Source organism: Lepus europaeus, chromosome 3 (genome assembly GCF_033115175.1).
Source record: "Lepus europaeus isolate LE1 chromosome 3, mLepTim1.pri, whole genome shotgun sequence".
In the NCBI taxonomy this organism is placed as follows: domain Eukaryota; kingdom Metazoa; phylum Chordata; class Mammalia; order Lagomorpha; family Leporidae; genus Lepus; species Lepus europaeus.
The window spans coordinates 93,712,766-93,732,357 of NC_084829.1; the positions used below are offsets into that span (position 1 = coordinate 93,712,766).

At 38.3% G+C, this 19,592-nt stretch overlaps 1 long non-coding RNA gene across 2 annotated transcripts in view; it reads right to left on the bottom strand.

Moving 5' to 3' along the window:
• Window positions 1-6,910, bottom strand: part of LOC133757010 (uncharacterized) — a 287,511-nt gene extending 280,601 nt beyond the window's left edge. For both annotated transcript variants that reach the window (XR_009865560.1, XR_009865561.1), the window contains exon 1: window positions 6,845-6,910. This is a non-coding gene — a long non-coding RNA (uncharacterized LOC133757010). The remainder of the gene's footprint in view (window positions 1-6,844) is intronic.
• Window positions 6,911-19,592: the final 12,682 nt, after the last annotated feature.

Sequence of the window (19,592 nt, forward strand, 5' to 3'; positions counted from 1 at the left end):
TCACATAGTACAACACATTAAGGATAGAGATCCTACATGGTGAGTAAGTGCACAGTGACTCCTGTTGTTGATTTAACAATTGACACTCTTGTTTATGGCATTAGTAATCTCCCTAGGCTCTAGTCATGAGTTGCCAAGGCTATGGTAGCCTCTTGAGTTCAACAACTCCGATCTTATTCAGACAAGGCCATATTCAAAGTGGAAGTTCTCTCCTCCCTTCAGAGAAAGGTACCTCCTTCTTTGATGGCCCATACTTTCCACTGGGATCTCACAGAGATCTTTCATTTAGGTTTTTTTTTTTTGTTTTTTGTTTTTTTTTGCCACAGTGTCTTGGCTTTCCACGCCTAAAATACTCATGGGATTTTTAGCCAGATCCAAATGCTCTAAGGGCTGATTCTGAGACCAGAGTGCTATTTAGGACATCTGCCATTCTATGAGTCTGCTGTGTATCCCACTTCCCATGTTGGATTGTTCTCTCCTTTTTAATTCTATCAGTTAGTTTTAGCAGACACTAGTCTTCTTTATGTGATCCCTTTGACACTTAATCCTATCATTATAATCAATTATGAATTGAAACTGACCACTTTGACTAGTGAAATGGCACTGGTACACATCACCTTGATGGGATTGAATTGGAATCCCCTTGCATGTTTCTAACTCTACTGTTTGGGGCAAATCTGATTGAGCATGTGCCAAACTGTACATCTCCTCCCTGTCATATTCCCACTCTTATATTTTACAGGGATCACTTTTCAGTTAAATTTAAATGCTTAAGAATAATTGTTTGTTAATTAAAATGTTCAACCAATAGTATTAAGTAGAACAAAAAAATACTAAAAGGAATAAAGTAGTAAGTTGTTCCTCTACAGTCAGGACAAGGGCTGATCAAGTCACTGTTTCTCATAGTGTCCATTTCACTTTACCAGGTTTCCTTTTTGGTGCTCGGCTAGTTGTCACCGATCAGAGAGAACATATGATATTTGTCTCTTTTGGGACTGGCTTAATTCATTCAGCATGATGTTTTCCAGATTCCTCCATTTTGTTGCAAATGACCAGACTTCTTTCTTTCTTTCTTTCTTTCTTTCTTTCTTTCTTTCTTTCTTTCTTTCTTTCTTTCTTTCTTTCTTTCTTTTTTCTGCTGTGTAGTATTCTATAGAGTACATATCCCATAATTTCTTTATCAAGTCTACTGTTGATGTGCATTTGGGTTGATTCCAGGTCTCTTATCTATTGTGAATTGAGCTGCAATAAACATTAAGGTGCAGACAGGTTTTTTTTTTTTTTTTTTGCCAGTTTAATTTCCTTTGGGTAAATTCCAAGAAGTGGTATGGCTGGGTTGTATGGTAGGGTTATATTCAGGTTTCTGAGGAATCTCCAAACTGAATTCCATAGTGGCTTTACCAGTTTGCATTCCCACCAACAGTGGGTTAGTGTCCCTTTTCCCCCACATCCTCTCCAGCATCTGTTGTTGGTAGATTTCTGTATGTGAGCCATTCTAACCAGGGTGAGGTAGAACCTCATTGTGGTTTTGATTGGCATTTCCCTGATTGCTAGTGATCCTGAACATTTTTTCATGTGTCTGCTGGCCATTTGGATTTCCTCTGCAGTTTTTTCCCTAACTGTTTCCTGAAACTACAGTATCTCCACTTTTATTAAACTATCTTTTCTCAGACTATCAGTGCTCCCTTCCTATTCTGCCATCTTGGATAAAGAAATTATGGTATCGATACACTATAGAATACAACTCAGCAGCAGAAAAAAAAATGAAATCCTGTCATTTGCAGCTAAATGGATGCAACTGGAAACCATTATACTTGGTGATATAATCCAGTTCCATGAAGACAAATAACATATATTTTCCCTAACTAATAGAGTACCTAAAAGGTATTGTGTAAGAATGAAATTGACATTTTGAGATTTGATAATTGTTACAGCCCTTGACTTGACTATTGAGTAACAGTCTTTTATTTTTCTCCATACTATTTGTTGAATTCTTTACTTAGTGTAGGGTTTATCTTTTGAGTATAAATAAATGGAAAATAGATCTTTGAAAAAAATTAAGAGTGGGAATAGGAGAGGGAGGAGTGTGGGAGCATGGGTGGGAGGGAAAGTAGGGTGGGGAAGTATCACTATTTCTGATTCTGTATGTATGAAATGCATGAAATTTGTATACATTAAATAAAATTTTAAAAAGTTTCATTCATGGCTTTTTAAAAAAAATTGAAGACATCTATTTATTTGAAAAGCAGAGTTACAGAGAGACAGGGAGAAACAGAGAAAAATCAATCTGTTGTCCATTGATTCAGACCCCAAATAGCCACAACTGCTGGGACAGGGCCAAGCCAAAGCCAGGAGCCTAGAACCGCATCTGGGTCTACCACATGGGTACAGGGCCCAAGCACCTGGGGTCATCTTCTGCTGCTTTCCCAAGCACATTAGCAGGGAGCTGCATCAGAAGTGGCACAGCTGGGACTCAAACTAATGCTCATATGAGATGCTAGCATCACAGGTGGTGGCTCAACCGACTACACCATAACATCAACCCTCCATTCATTCTTATGAAAATATTTTATCATTTTATATTTAAGATGCACTTATTCTTTAACTCTCTAAATTACACCTTATGGCCCCATCTTTCTGTTCAAGTTGACCTTGCTAAGATCAGCAATGACTACTTCCTTTACCAGGCCAGAAAATACTTCTCGTCATACATGCTACTTAAGATCTTATTGGCATTGACATAGTCTGCTCTTGATGCGCTGCTCTCTTCCATTGTGCTCTATCACAGCAGTTACCCTGGATTTCCTTTAATTTATCTGCCTCTTTCATAGAGCTGTAGACACATGCTATAGAGTCAGACTATTCCCACCACTTACCAACTCTGTGACCCCTCTGACCTAGATTCTCTCTTTCAGTGACAGCAAGATGACAATTATACCTCACAAGATGATTGTGAAGAATCAGTGACAAAATATGTTACAAAATGCCTTGCTACACAGTGTCTGACAAACCCAAGGTGGATCAGTAGATGGTGAGCAGCGTGGTATTGATCCATATGTTGTTTAATAGCTTTTTTGCTATAATTACTAATATTATCTTCACTGTTCCTTACCTCATTTGTGCTTGTTAAAATATAGATTCCTGTGTCTCACCACAAACACAACAAATTGGAATCTTTGGAATAGATTCTAGTAATCTATATTTTAAGAAGTTCTTTGTTGATTTTTCTACATATTAATGTTGAAGATCTACTGAATTATCTCTTTCTGTAGGCAGGGACCTTGGAATCAGAAAAATCTAAGATTAAGTTTAGGAATAAATCCTTGACTCAATTACTCCTTTATCGTATCCATAAAAACACCTTAGTAACACCAACTACTTAGGCTTGTTGAGAGGGTTAAAATTAGATGGTATTTTCAAAAGTATCTACACAATGTATTTTAGGTTAATTACTCAGTAAATACCTACCATACTTATGATTTTCCTTTTCAGTCATAAAGCAAAAACAATATTAAATTCAGTAAAGGGAGAAACTCTATTGTACCCAGTAATGTATCTTTGTCAGTCTTCTCCAAAGACATAGATTTAGTTGCCTTAGTTACAGAGAGGACCAGTAAGTATGACAGTAAACTAGGAGCTAATAGAGCAGAAAAAGCTGTAAATATGATAGTAACTTAGAACCAATGGACCAGGAAAAAAGGAATGAAGTTAGAGAATCACATATTATGAAATGAATTTAAAGTGAGGTAAGGCATTTTGGCAAGCATTTCACATTTAACAATGAATACTATCATGTTTGAAAGTTTATGGTGTTATCAGCATTATTATTCCTAATATAAGAAAGCCAAAGAGAGTTCCAGATTATGATGTTTGTCCCTAAGGATATAATATTTAGTTGGGGTACAAGAGCTAAGCATATGGAAAATAATGACAGTCTTAAAGAAAAATTTTCTCTTAACTGAAACATAATAAACACTGTATGTAAGATTAGACTTTTCTAGAGATGATTCAGAGGAATGCAAAGTTGCCTAAATATCTTTAAAAAACAGTTGAGAATTATATCTATGCATGTAAGATGCAATGCAGGGAAAAAGAGAAGGAAAGGAATAATAAAAAGAATGGATGTGGAGCTAGACACTCTTGAATTTTAATACTAGAATTTCTAGAGTAAGGCACTTTTAAATTCTCTCCCAGTTTTGTCCCGGTGTCTGTGTATGATTAAGTGCTAAAGTATAAGTCCATGATTTTTTTTCTTTTCAGTGTTAAAAGAGAAGAAACGTTGCAGAAGTCATCCTGGAGTGCTCTGTAGAGAATCTGGGAAGTGAGAGGGGACGTAAAATGAAGCTCGACTAGCGAAACAAAGACAGGATCACCCTCAAGCAAAGGAAATGTCAGCACAGGAATACAGGTAATAGTGATTGTGGCATGTTCATGGGACAAGGAGAAGCCACTAGGACTTTAGCAGCTACCCCAAATCATCTTGGGCAGAGAAGATGTGGCTAGATTCTGCTGCCTGAACGGGAGTGCAGATTTGGGTTCTATGAAAATAAGAGTATTTTTTTGGAGAATGGAAACAAAACAATGGATAATAAACAATTCTATTGTTCATATATATCCACTCAACAACTAGCCACCAGCAGTTAACACTGGTTAAAGCAAAATGCTAGTATCATATGAAATAAAAATAATGAAGGCATAGTACACTGCTTTCTAAGCCACTTAGAAATTAAAGCATGACATTATAAAAATATTTATAATTAAAGAATATAAATTCTAGAAGAGATACATGTGATAACACTATGAGAAGGAATAGGCAGCCTGTAAATGGTGGTTACTCATGTTATTTGCATGGCAACATGAAGGATAGGTATTATATAGGTAAAAATAAAGAGAAAACTTCTTGTAGGGAAACACTATGCTCAAAGATGTTCACTTCAACAAATATTGCATGAACACTGCGTGCCAGGCCCTGGACTGACAATGGCATATAAAGTTACAACAATCTCTGTCCGTAAAAGCTTAACCAGGGTGAGGAAATGGCACGTTCTCAGGGATATTTAGGTAGTTTTACTTAGCCAGCATATATAAACATGAGTAAGTAATGGAATGAAGCTGAAAAGATAAATTTAACCAATATTAATGGGAGCCATAAATGCCAGCCTAATTTATACTCACTTCTACTGAGTACAGTATTCATTTACATCTGTTGTGGTTTTCAGCAGGAGAGGGTAATGAAGAGGATTACGTTTGTGGCAGTATAAAGTGGAAGATATGTACAAGAAGTATTTTAAAGGAAAAGATGTTTGACTATGTGGCTATTATTACAACAAAGTATGGAGTGTTCACAGCCCAGATAACTGGTGACACTAGTGTGATAGTAAAAGCTCTCATGTAAAAAGAACATGTACAGGCCGGCGCCGTGGCTCAACAGGCTAATCCTCCGCCTTGCGGCGCCGGCACACCGGGTTCTAGTCCCGGTCGGGGCACCAATCCTGTCCTGGTTGCCCCTCTTCCAGGCCAGCTCTCTGCTGTGGCTAGGGAGTGCAGTGGAGGATGGCCCAAGTCCTTGGGTCCTGCACCCCATGGGAGACCAGGATAAGCACCTGGCTCCTGCCATCGGAACAGCGCGGTGCGCCGGCCGCAGCGCGCTACCGCGGCGGCCATTGGAGGGTGAACCAACGGCAAAAGGAAGACCTTTCTCTCTGTCTCTCTCTCTCACTGTCCACTCTGCCTGTCAAAAAAAAAAAAAAAAGAAAAAAAAAAGAAAAAGAACATGTACATGCTCTGGGTATACGTGAATCATCCTACCTACTCCTTGAAATACCCCTATAAGAGGGATGCTGCTATTATTCTCCATTGACAAATAAACTGTGCACAAAGACAGTTTAAAAACAATAACCATGTTCCAGAGCTAATAAATGGTGAGACTTGATTCAAGTGTAGGAAGACTCCAGGAGCTGTGCTTTTCAACCACTCACTATGGAGCCAAAAACAGCTTTGAACTTTGAACTTCTATGTCTAAGTAAAAAATAGCTCAGTTAACAAATACAAGGAGGTTCTAAATACTTTTACCACTTAAAACTTTACCAGCTTAAAAAAAGTTATATTGTCCTATTCTCTTTTTTATTTTATTTTATTTTTTTGACAGGCAGAGTTAGACAGAGAGAGAGAAAAAAAGGTCTTCCTTTTTTTTCCGTTGGTTCATCCCTCAAATGGCCTCCACGGCCAGTGCTGCGCTGATCCAAAGCCAGGAGCCAGGTGCTTCCTCCTGGTCTCCCATGCAGGTGCAGGGCCCAAGCACTTGGGCAATCCTCCACTGTCCTCCCGGGCCACAGCAGAGTGCTGGACTGGAAGAGGAGCAACAGGGACAGAATCCGGCGCCCCAACCGGACTAGAACCCAGGGTGCCGGCGCCTCAGGTGGAGGATTAGCCAAGTGAACCGTGGCGCCAGCCGATATTGTCCTATTCTTAAATCACACACACTGAAAGGGTATGTGGTTTTCAAAGTAAATAACAGAGTCTCAACAGCAGAATTTATCACGGAGAATATATATATACTATATATATATATACACACACACACACATATATATATGGCTGCATAATATGTTACACAAAATACACCAGTGTATTAGCAATGAAGCTCATTATTTTAATAGTTTCGATACACAAATTTATCTGCAACGGTGGATTTGGATTTTCAGATAGCTGTGTTGAATATTTCCACTTCCATGTTATAATAAATCTTCAATGGGAAAATAAATCTGGATCACTTGTTCTCTTGCTAGTAGTAAGTAAAAAAAAATCAGGGTATTATTTGGGGGAAGACAGGAGGAAAGCTTACCTAAAGATTCTCGTGCATTACTGCCTTCCATGGTACAACTTTGCAGGAGAACTTTGATCTCATTTCTTTGATCATCACCAAATATTTTCTCTTGCAGCACCAAAGTCCAGCACTGATAATAAAGGCATAGCCAGACCAATTTGCTCTCATTTATTTATGAGTCATTGCCAGGTTCAGAAATAAAGAACAAAGAGAAACCTACCCTTTTCATGTCCTTTCAAGCTGAATGGCACTCAATGAAATATCTTCATAACATCAAGTGTATAGAGAATGTCCTACATTGATACAGGATTATGATAACTCAGATAACTGATGTTAGCTTCAAAGCAAATTGAATGTGCCAAGAAGCAGACAATACAAGCAGAGAGCACACTGGGAGGCTCAGAGGACAAAGGTGTATCATTTCTGCCAGGAAAAAGAGAAACCCAAATAACAACTGAGAATAGTTTGTCAGTTACTTCTCCATAACGCTCCCTAGCCACAGATTAAAACAAAAATGAGTTCAAAAGTAAGAATAAAGTATGAAGGCCAGCGCTGTGGCGCAGCAGGTTAAAGCCAGGCCTGAAGCGCCGTTATTCCATATGGGCGCTGCTTTGAGCTCCCTCTGCTCCATTTCTGTTCCAGCGCTCTGCTGTGGCCTGGGCAAGCAGTGGAAGATGGCCCAAGTCCTCAGGCCACTGCACCAGTGTGGGTGACCTGGAAGATTTTCCTGGCTCCTGGCTTCGGATCAGTTCAGCTTTGGCTGTTGCTGTCATTTGGGGAGTGAACCGGCAGATGAAGTCCTCTCTCTCTCTCTCTCTGTAACTCTTTCAAATAAATAAAATAAATCTTTAAAAAAATATTAATCACAAAAATTGTAAAGAAAAACTTGATTCACTTCAAATTCACTGTTTCTGGGATGGGTATTGTAGTTTAAAGGGTTAAGCCACTGCTTGGGATACTTGTGTCCTCTATTGGACTGCCTGGTTCCAGTCATGCCTACTTTGTGCTTTCGATTCTGCTTCCCGCAAATCATACCCTGGCAGGCAGCAGGTGACAGCCTAAGTATAGAAGTACCACCATTCACATGGGAAACCTGGATGGAGTTCCTGGTTATAGTCTGGTCCAGCCCTTTTAGGAATGAACCAGCAAATAGAAGATTCTCTCTCTCTTTCTCTCTCTCTCTCTCTCTCTCTCTGTGTGTGTGTGTATGTGTGTGTGTGAGTGAGTGAGAGAGAGAGAGAGAGAGAGAGAAAGAGAGATACTGCCTTTCAAATAAATAAATCTGAAAAAAACAACTCATGGCCCCAAAAGATAAGCAGTTGATTAAGATGAATACAAGGATAGCGGAGTTCATATCGCTTGAGAGAATAAGAAGATAAAAGAAACATGCGGAAGTTGGAGTGGAATACAGAAAAATAAAGGGGAAAACTTATAAAAATTTTAAGAAGTAAAAGAATGGGGAAAGAAAATGAAAAATCAAGCTGACAGAGAGGAACAAGAAATGCAGCTGTGATACTCATTTGCTGTTCTTTTAAAATGTAAATTACCTCTGATTTTGAAGTCAGGGTCTGGAGATTTTCCTGTAGGAATATAACCATACACGCTCTAAATAATCTCTTCCCCAAAAGAAAAAAAAAATCGAGAGGGATAATGTAGTTTTACTTTAGAATTTAAAAGTGGTCCTAAAAACCTAAAGGCATTTCGGTCTGCAGCAGACAACAACCTCAAAAACCTCCAAATTTCCTAGCCTGATGTAGGCACAAAGCAAGCCTGAGACTTGGTTGCCTGGCAACCGCGCTCTTCACAGGCAGCTGGAGTAAAATGAACCGGCTGGTGCCAAATGGCCTTTCACCTGCTTCGTTACAGGGAAATCAGAGTGAAAGAGCTACCTCACAAGAGCCAAAGCTCCTCCTGAGAAACAGGGGCTTGAGAAACCCTCACTTTGTTTAGGCAGAAAGGGCCACTTTTACCTCCCCTCACCGAGCTCTGGATCCCACCCTGAATATAACAGGCTGCAAGCTAGGTGTACAGACCTTGGGGAAAACGACATCACTTTAAATGTTTTGCTATAAATTGATAATTTCTGAAAACTAGAGGAACATCTTGCATTTCCTTCTTCATTAGATTTGTGTTCTGATAATACAAGGGCTAATAAAGTGTGCTTGTAATGAAAAGTTTTAGAAATGATGAGTATAAAAATATTCTGATTTTCCCTGAATACCTAAAGGTTGAATTTATTTTGGGAACGGAGCTTTACCTGGCTGCCTATTTTAGTGGAAATGTGAAAGTGCCTAGAAATGATTTAGTATAAAGAATAGTGAATGTTTTTCAAGAGAGTTCATACAGCCCATTCCTAAAATGGAAAGTAGTCCAGTATCTCTCTGGGGAAATTTTGCAATTTTTGGTAGAAAATACAGGTTTGGTTTATTTTTTCTGGAAAGTGAGGATTAATTTCCAATTAGTCCAATCATCCCAAGATCAAACAGAATTTAAGTAGAAATTAGGCAGATAGCTGCATAGCAATTGGAAACAAAACACTGAAGTCCTCATTGAGAGCTATGGATTCTGGTCCTTACCCTGTCACCCAGTACAGCATTGGAATGCCGAGCTCTAACTGGTGTGGTGTAGACATAACCTGCTCAGCATTCATTTGGATTTTTCCTTCAGGTAAACTCTGAATATAAAATATAAAACATAAAATGTTCAAACTTTTCAAGTTAATCACAGAAACAGTTTTTTTCATTACCTGTAAGTATCATTACTTTTGGTGGCTTTTACAGCGTCTTGTTTACTCTTTTTTTCCCTCATCCTGGTATCTTTTACTAAATTATATTCAAACATATGAATTTTCTGATTTGCACACTCACACATATTTCATTCACAGTCCCAGTCTTCCTCCAAAGTTGAAGCAGAAATGTGTTTTTTCCAATTCTCATGTGACTTCTCCAAAGCAGTTTTCTGTGATTGTTAGTAGCTATGGAATCTTTCTGAAGACTTTGTTCAATGAAGGTGAAAAAATGTCAAGCAGCCAGGGGGGAAAAAGCCAGAATTGCTTATAAGCACTTCTCATATCTCTTCCAGGGATCAAATCAATTACTAAAGACTTAAGTGAAAGTCAAGAGGAAGAAGGTATTCTTTCTCTAAATTTAAGATACATCTGACCCTGAAGGCTATGGCTCTTGCCCATCTCACGAATGCCTACAGTGGGATAATCTCCAACATAATTCTTTATCTAACCTTATCTTAAAAGTAAAAGTTCCTAGAGAAATGTATGCTATGTGGTGTCTTTGATTCTTAGGTAATGAAATGTTTAAACAGAAAATTATTTTCTGTTTTCTTTTGTAATCTATTAATAAATAGACTTTTTGGGTAAGTCTTCATTTACAGAGTTAAAATGAGATATCACTTATTTTAGATTATTTTAGAAACCTGGCACAATCATTCCTTTGTATAAAAAGCAATTTAGGGTAGAATGTGAGACTCTGAGAGCACAGTTCTTAACCTTGACTACATATTAGAAGTATCTAGAGAGCTTTCATAAAACATTGGTTTCCAGTCCCTTTCTCCCCATAATCATGGTTGTGAGGTTTTTTAAAATATTATTGTTATTTTAATTGTACATAATTGTGGGGTGCAATATATGCACTTGGTTGGATTTTGAATACATAAAACACTAGGAAATGTTCTGATTTTAAAAAGTGTATTGTCAATAGGTAAAAGAATGAACATGTTCTTAGAAAGCACACAGTGAGTTATTTAGAGGTAGATATTTAGGATGTCTCCGATTATGCACGTATATAGAAAAGGATAGGACAAATTTTGTATAACTGGTGAATCTGGAAATAGCATACATGAATATTAGTTCCTTGTACTATTCTTTTTTAATGACTTTTTAAAAAGTGTTTTATTTATTTATTTGAGAGGTAGAGTTACAGACAGTGAGAGAAAGGGAGAGAGAAAGGTCTTCCTTCCATTGGTTCACTTCCCAAATGGCTGCAATGGCCTGAGCTCCGCCGATTCAAAGCCAGGAGCCAGGTGCTTCTTCCTGGTATGCCACGTGGGTGCAGAGGCCCAAGGACTGGGCCATCTTCTACTGCTCTCCAAGACCATAGCAGAAAGCTGGATAGGAAAAGGAGCAGCCGGGACTAGTTCCCGTGTCCATATGGGATGCCAGCACCACAGGCGGAGGATTAATCTACTGCACCACAGCGCTGGCCCCTTGCACTATTCTTTAAAGTAAGTTTGGACATATATAAAACTTAGAAGTTATAAATAAGAAAATAAGAGTCCCATTCCCCACTCCTCTCAAAATGTTGCACATCAGGATTTAGTAAGTCAAAATAAGAACAATACTAAATTCTAGTGTTCCTAGTTCCAGGGTCTTCATAGGGTATTTCCTAAACATAAGGTGGAAGAAAGCTCCTCTCACCCTATGAGGGAAATTCCCTAAAGGTAATGTATGCCTTCATCTCACAGCATGAGAGGCTGGTTCTATCTTGTTTGATTGCAAGAATAGGGTAGAGAAGCAAGAATTGGGCTGATTATTCTTTTACCTTAGGGAAAAAAATATTTTATTGTTGGTGAAAGATTTTTTGATGCATTTTTATGACTAATAAAGAAAACTTTTTCTAAAGTAGCTGGATATTTGTGAGCCTAGAGCTATTCTGACAACTCAAAATGCATACAGAAATTTGAGTACTGTCTGTCATTAACTGTGTGAGATCTAATCATTCCTTTTAGAGAGATCAAAATTCTTTTTGTTTGGAAGAAAAAGGACTGAGTTTTCTGGGAGCAGTATCTCACATTTGCATCCTTTGCCTTCCCATAGCATTCCTCTCCTACTTATATCCTGTGGTTCACAGCCTTTATGTAATGAAGTACAGCATATATTTTAACCATTAAGAAACCCTGATTAGAAGTCAACCTTCAAAAGTAGTATTTATGACAATACCATAAGAGAAAGGATGTATATTTTTTAAAATATACCCTTGACAACTTTGAAAAAATCCATAGTAATCAATATTCATTATTCTTCAAATTTGTAATATCTATTGGAATTGGCATATTCTGTCATTCAATTAGATATGAAATCCCTAATACGCAAAATTAATATAAAAAGAATACTTGAGACCTGCATTGTGGCATAGCAAGTAAAGCTGCCATCTGCAATGTCAGCATCCCATATGGGCATAATTTCATATCCCAGCTGCTCCACTTCCCATTCAGCTCCCTGCTAACTGCTCCACTTCCAATTCAGCTCCCTGCTAACTGCTTGGAAAAAGTGGCCCCTGCCACCATGTGGCAGACCCAGATGAAGCTCTTGGCTCCTGGCCTCAGCCTGGCCTAGCCCTGGCCACTACAGCCATTTGAATTGGGAACCAGCAGATTCTCTCTCTGTCTCTCTCTCCCCCACCCTTAAGGGATGTGCTACACACAGAAACAGAGAAAGAAAATCAGTGTCATGAAAGAATGTGAAGGCAGAAAACCTCAAAGTAAAAGTACAAGGGATATCCAAAACAGCAGTTATAGTTATGAAAAAATGGCAAGACCAAGTCATCAATAATAACCTTGAAAGTAAATAGCCTAAATTCTCCAATTAAAATATATAGAGTGGTTCAATGGATCAGAAAGACCCATCTATATGCTGCCTACAAGAAATGCATTTACCAACAAAGATACACACAGACTGAAAGAGAAGGGATAGAAAAAGGTATTCCATGCTAACGGAAATCAAAAACAAAACAGTAGTACTCATCCTAATATCAGACAAAACAGACCGTGAGACAAAAACTTGTAAAAGAAACAAAGATGGGCATTATGTAATGGTTAAGTGATCAATTCAACAGGAAGATGTGACTATAGGAAATGTACATGCACTCAGTGTTACAGCACCTGGCTATTTGAAGAGATCATCATCAAAATACCAAGGACATTCTTCTCAGACCTACAAAAAATGATCCAAAAATGCATATAGAAACATAAGAGACTATGACTAGTTAAAACACTCTTACACAGTAAAAACAAGGCTGGGAGCATCACAACACCAGACTGCAATACATATTACAGGGCAATTATAATCAAAATACCCTAGTACTTCATAAAAATAGACACGCAGACCAACAGAATAGATACTCCAGAAATTAATCCATGCATCTACAACCAACTAATTTTTGACAAATGAACTAAAATCGTTCACTGGAAAAAGAGCAGTCTCTTCAACAAATTGTGTTGGGAAAATTGGATCGCCACAGGCAAAAGTAAGAAACAAGGCCCCTACCTTGCACGCTACACATCAATCAACTCACAATGGGTTCAATGATCTAAACCTAAGACCTGAAACCATCAAATTACTAGAGAAAAACATCAGAGAAACACTGCAAGACATTGGCATAAGCAAAGACTTCTTGGCTGAGACTGCAGAAGCACAAGTAATCAAATGCAAAATAGACAAATGGAATTACATCAAGCTATGCTCCTGGCATCGTATCGGCGCAGTTCTGGCTGTTGCAGCCAATTGGGGAGTGAACCAGTGGATGGAAGACCTCCTTCTTTCTCTGCCTTTCCTTCTTGCTCTGTGTAACTCTTTCAAATAAATAAAACAAATTTAAAAAAAAAAAAACTGTGCTAGGTTCATGGAGTAGGCATTTTTCAAAGGATGAAATACAAATGGCCAATACACATGATAGGATGCTCAGGATGACTAGCCAACAGAGAAATGCAAATAAAATCACAGCGAGGTTTCACCTTACACCAGTGAGAATGGTTATCATTCAAAAATCAAAAAATAACAAATGCTTCCAAGGATGTAGATGAAAAGGTACCCTAATACATTGTGAGTGGGAATGTACACCATTATGGAAGAAAGTATGGAGATTCCTAGAAATACGAAAATTGATCTGCCATATGAACCAGCATTCCCACTCCTGGGAATTTCCCTAAAGGAAATGAAGAGAGCATATGAAAGAGCGATTTGTACCCCCATGTTTTAGCAGCTTAATTCACAATATTTAAGATATGGAATCAACCCAGATATCCATCAACTAATGTATATAAAAGGTCAGTAGGCTAAGTTGCAGTGCAGTAGGCTAAGCCTCCACCTGTGGTGCTGACATCCCATATGAGCACCAGTTCGAATCCTGGCTGCTCCTCTTCTGATCCGGCTCGCTACTGATGGCCTGGGAAAGTAGTGGAAGATGGCCCAAGTGTTTGGGTCCCAGCACTCACATGGGAGACCTAGAAGAAGCTCCTGGCTCCTGGCTTCAGATGGGCCCAGCTCTGGCCATTGAGGCCATTTGAGGAGTGAACCAGTAGATGGAATACCTTCTCTCTCTGTCTCTCCCTCTCTCTCTCTCTGTAACTACCTCTCAAATAATACACATATATATATATATATATATATATATATATATATACACACATACTGATGGAATACTATTCAGTTATAAATAAAGATTAAATATTGTCACATCAAAACCGATGCAATTGGAGACCATTATACTAAGTGAAATAAGCCCATATCAAAAACACAAATATATTATCTCTGATTTGTGGCAGTTAACACATAGAGTTAAAAATGTAATACATATTAGTAAAATTGAAATCTGGAGATTTGATTATTGTTTATAGTCCCCATCTATACTGCTTAGCAAATCTGCTTACTTACTACTTTGAATACTTTATTTTGTGAAGGATTGAGATTTTGATTGAAAAGTGGATTGAGGGTATGTGATCTCAAAAAGTAAAAGAAATATAAAGCAAAGACAAGGGAGTGTAGGACAGAAAGGAGAGAGGGTGGGAAGAATCACTATGTTCTTAAACTATATATATATAAGAGATACATGAAATCTATTCCCTTTATGTAAAAAATGAATGGATGAATAAATGAATGAATGAATAAAATTTTTTTTAAAAAATTTGTTCATGGGCCAACTTTGTGGCATGGCAGGTAAATCTACCACCTGCGATAGCCGTATCCCATATGGACACCGGTTCATGTTGCAATTGCTCCTCTTCTGATCCAGTCTGCCAGTGGCCTGGGGAAGGCAGCAGAAGACGTCCCAAGTGTTTGGGCCCCTGCCACCCATGTGGGAGACTGGATAAAGCTCCTGGTTCCTGGCTTTGGCCTGGCCCAGTGCTTGCCATTGCAGCCATCAGGGGAGTGAACCACCAGATGGAAGATCTCTCTGTCTTTCCCTCTATCCTTGTAGCTCTTTCAAAATAAATATATTGTAAAAAAAAATTGCTCAGTGTTCAATACATAGTCTCCATGTAGATTATTTTAATTGTACAACTTCAAGTTAAAAATGCCATTTGGTGCAGTGGTTACACCTCTTGGGATGCCCACATCCCATATTGGAATGCCTGGGTTCAAGTCTCAGCTCTACTCTCCATCCCAGTTTCCTGCTACTGTACATCCCTGGAGGCAGCAGATGATAGTTAAAGTGCTTGGGCCCTTGACACCCATGTGAGAGAGCCAGACAGGGTTCCAGACTCCTACTTTCAGCCTGCTCCAAATGTTGTGGACATTTGGAGAGTGAAACAGAGGATGAGATTCATTCATTCTCTCTCTTTCTCTCCCTCTCTCTCTCTCTCTGTCTCAACTTTCAAATAAATAAGAAATAGATAAATAACACAAGTTCCATATCAATCACATGTTTATCTACTAAGTTAGTGGCCTGCAGAGGGAGATGCTGATGAAAATGAACTGGTATTAACCAATGTGTTCTCACAGAACACTAGAAAATTATAGGATACAGAAGTATCCTATAGGTATAGAATAAGGTGAAAAATTACAGAGAAGGAAATGGGAGTGAGGGTATATTAGGGTGGTACAGTTATAGAAGGGAGATGGACAATAGGTTAAAGTCTGTGTTCAGCATCTTCGATTTTCATCCCTCACTTCCACAAAATGAATATAAGTAACCAGGTACTTCAACCCCAGGGGCCAGAAACTGGAGGTTTAATCTGAATATATTAAATAGATGAATTTAAGAGCTTTGGAATATAGAGTATATAGCAGAGCAATAAGGATGCAAAATAATTGAAACTCCAAGAAATTATTAAGCCACTGTGTACACAATGGCTTGATCCCAAAACCTCTTCCTCAAACAACATAAATCACTTGAAGCCAATGTTAGAAGACTGGAGAATTTTTTTTCAGAAGAAATTGAAATATTCATTAATATTTGGGCTCCATATGATCAGTCATCATTTAAACCTATTTTAAAAGAATTAACAATTGTCCCGGCAAGCACTGGTGATCCACAGAATTTCCAATCAAAATGTGAGGGTTTTGCTTTTGAATAAGTGTGGCCGTCAAGGATCATGAAACATCCAGAGGCTCCAGAATATCAGGGAGAAATCAATGAGCAAACCAAGAAAGTAAATTCAGAGGAAGGATAACAAAGGAAATGCAAGAACATTTCAAAATTAATACCAAAATGCAAATTAGTAAAGCAGAAAGGAAGAAGTTTTATCATCAATAAACTCTTAGCAGTTAAAAAAATACTTGAAACAAATATTCCTGCAGAAATCTGAAGTAAACAAAATGTCAACAAGGTAGAAAATGTGAGATAACTGAGAGCATCAACTCAAGTTCAATAACCAATTAATATGAAACCTATAAAGAGAATAGAAGGAAATTCATGGGAATAAAAATATTTTTTTAAAAAAATAAACTTTTTCAAAAACTAGGGTATACATTCTCAATTAGCAGTACAATTTACTTTTTAATTAGCCAAAACAACACATTTTTCTCATATTTCAGAACTTCATATTAATGAAACAAGCTTAAAACAAATTTTAAAATGGTGTTATGTCTAAATGTGAAGAATCAAAACACCAAGTTTTTCATCATTTACACCTGCTAATTCAGAGAGAAAAATGTTTTCAGTGTGGAATTTTTCTCTCAAAAATAAAAATAAGAGTTGAATAGTTATTTTCAGATATGCAAAATTTATAAATTTTTCTCCATTTTTTAGGCAGCTGCAGGAAAAATATGCAGGAAAGAAACAAAATCTGCACAAGCATTAGTACCAGAATTTTGCAAATCAGCTGTTTCTTTATAACTTAAATAATAGCTCATCTATGAGAGTAAGAGAGAAAAGGAATATCTCTATAAATGATAGATAAAGACACAATTTTAAATATATTACTTTTTTAAAGATTTATTTTAAATATACTACTTAAAATTAAAAGATAATGTAAAAACTAAAAAAAGTGACAAAATTATATTGAAAGAATGGGAAAGAAGAAAGTAGTATAAGTAAGGTAAATTTTTATCTGTAGAATAAAATTCATAGATAATGTTTAAAATTTACAATAAAATCATTTTATAATAAATCTTCATATATTTATAATACCCATATCTATATATGGTTGTAAAAATAATCACCTATTATTAATATGCCTATAATTGTATTTTAGGACTTTAATGACATACCCGCAGAAATTGTTCCCTTTTCCCACCTTCTCATGGAAGACAATTTCCAGAAGAAGATGAGCACACCAAGAAAGATTTTTTTTGTACAGATTTATTTTATGTATTTGTAAGGCAGAGTTATAGAGAGAGAGAGAGGGAGAGACAGAGAGATCTTCCCTCTGCCAGCTCACTACGCAAATGGCCCCCATGACTAGGGCTCAGCCAGGTCAAGGCCAGGAGTCAGGAGCTTATTCTGGGTCTCCCATCAAGCACCCGGGTCATCTTCTGCTGTCCTCCCAGGCACACTAGCAGGAAGCTGGATCAGAAGTGGAACCACCAAGACTTGAATGGGATGTTGATGTCGCAGGCAGCGGCTTTACCTGCTTTGCCAAAATGCCATCCCCAAGAAAGATGTTTTAATAATCCCAGGCAGTCGTCAGATGCTGTCCCTTTCAGCACCATGAACAAAATACTGTGAAGAAACTGTGATTTCAGCGGCAGCAGAAAGCTACACATAAGAGTGTCGCTGAGACTACAGACTGCCTGATAGTAGATCCATTACTGATTGAGCATGATAAATTTAATTAATGGCTGTAAAGATATGTGAGCAAGGCAGAACTAGAGTAAATATTGAGGAAATGCTACCACTTAGAGTATATGACATTAAGTATGGTTTGTTTCCATCCCATGAGCAGGCCCTTCATGGCAGCATCAAGGGGAAGCGGCAGCAGAGATTCTGATCTCACTCACAGAAGTCGTTTCCACCAACATTTCAGCCAATCTCTTAGAAAATCTCACAGATACAACAAGTAGGGTATGCTATGAAACTCCCAGTCAGTGAGATGAAGCCATCATGAGGTGAACTTAGACATAAACTGCCAGAGCAAGTGAGTGTTCCTGGAACAAACTCAAATGGAGAAGGCCTGAGAGGATTCATTCCATCTTAATACGTGTAACATTACTCATAATATTCCTCAAATGCTTCTGATGGAATTGTGGGAACACTCTGGACCCCAAGTTGGATGACAATCACAGAAGGTTCTTTGCTATTATCAGCAAGGCCACAGACATCTGCAGAAGCATGCTTTTCTCTGGGTGGCATGTTGTGCAAGCACCAAGTTTGGTGAGTGAGAGGCATCACAACAGGACAGCTGCACTGGGTTGCTTCAGATAGCATAGAACTCAGTATACTTTTCTCAGATTACATTGAATACACACACACACACACACCCATACATCATCATCCTGTCTCATCTGCATGAATCAGAGGAAATAGCCTATAATCAAACACGAAATACATAACATGATTACACATGAAATATGGGGAATGTAGTTTGTGACTTACAAGTCTGAGATATGTTTGCCCTGACACTGTGTAAATATTGCAGCTTTCTAAACCAAGGGATGTGAGGGGAAATCTACCAAGTGGATAATGGATTATAATCCTCTAATTATAATTCCTCTGATTTGTTGTAACCTCAGAGAAGAGCAGGAGATATCACAATATACTCCATTCTTAGAGCCAGGATTTCCCTGGCTGGGACAACCCTTCTGTTCTGTTTTTGAAGATTTATTTATTTACTTATTTGAAAGTCTGAGTTGGAGAGAGAGAGAAAAAATCTTCCATCTGCTGGTTCACTCCCCAGATGGCCACAACAGTCAGAGCTGGGATAGGTTGAAGCCAGAAGCTTCTTCCAGGTCTCCCTCGTGGGTGGCAGCAGCTCAAACACTTGGGTCATCTTTCACTGCTTTTCCAGGCTATTAGCAAGGAGCCAGATCAGAAGTGAAGTAGCTGGGGCGTTATATGGGATGACACTGTCGCAGCTGGTGGCTTTACCTGCTACACCACAATGCCAGCCCCCTGCCATGTTTTTAAATGTCCATGCTGTCCTTATACTGTTTTTACCTTAAACACTGACCTTGAGTAAGATTAGGCTTACCGGTTCTCTCTCCCTGTCTTTGCACTCTGCCCCTTCTGCCCTCACCGTCCTGTGTCACTGGACAGTTATCCCTATCTATATGCTAAGATGATCCTTGCCTTCCACCTTTCATGCTCCTCCTTCTCACCCTCTGTCAGAGTTGTATAGCTATTTCAGAGTCTGACTGTATTATTTAATCTATTACTATGCACAAAATCATCCCAAACTTGGTGGCTTAAAATAACAACATCAATTATCTCAGTTTATGTAGTCAGGAGAGCAGGCATGATCCTTTTTGATGCTCACTCATGTGGTTATCAGCAGGATTCATGTCTTTGTAGATGCTGAGGTCTCACTTTCTCTTTGGTTGCTGGCCAGAAGCTTCCTTTGTTTCTTACTATGTAGACCTCTCCATAAAACATCTTAC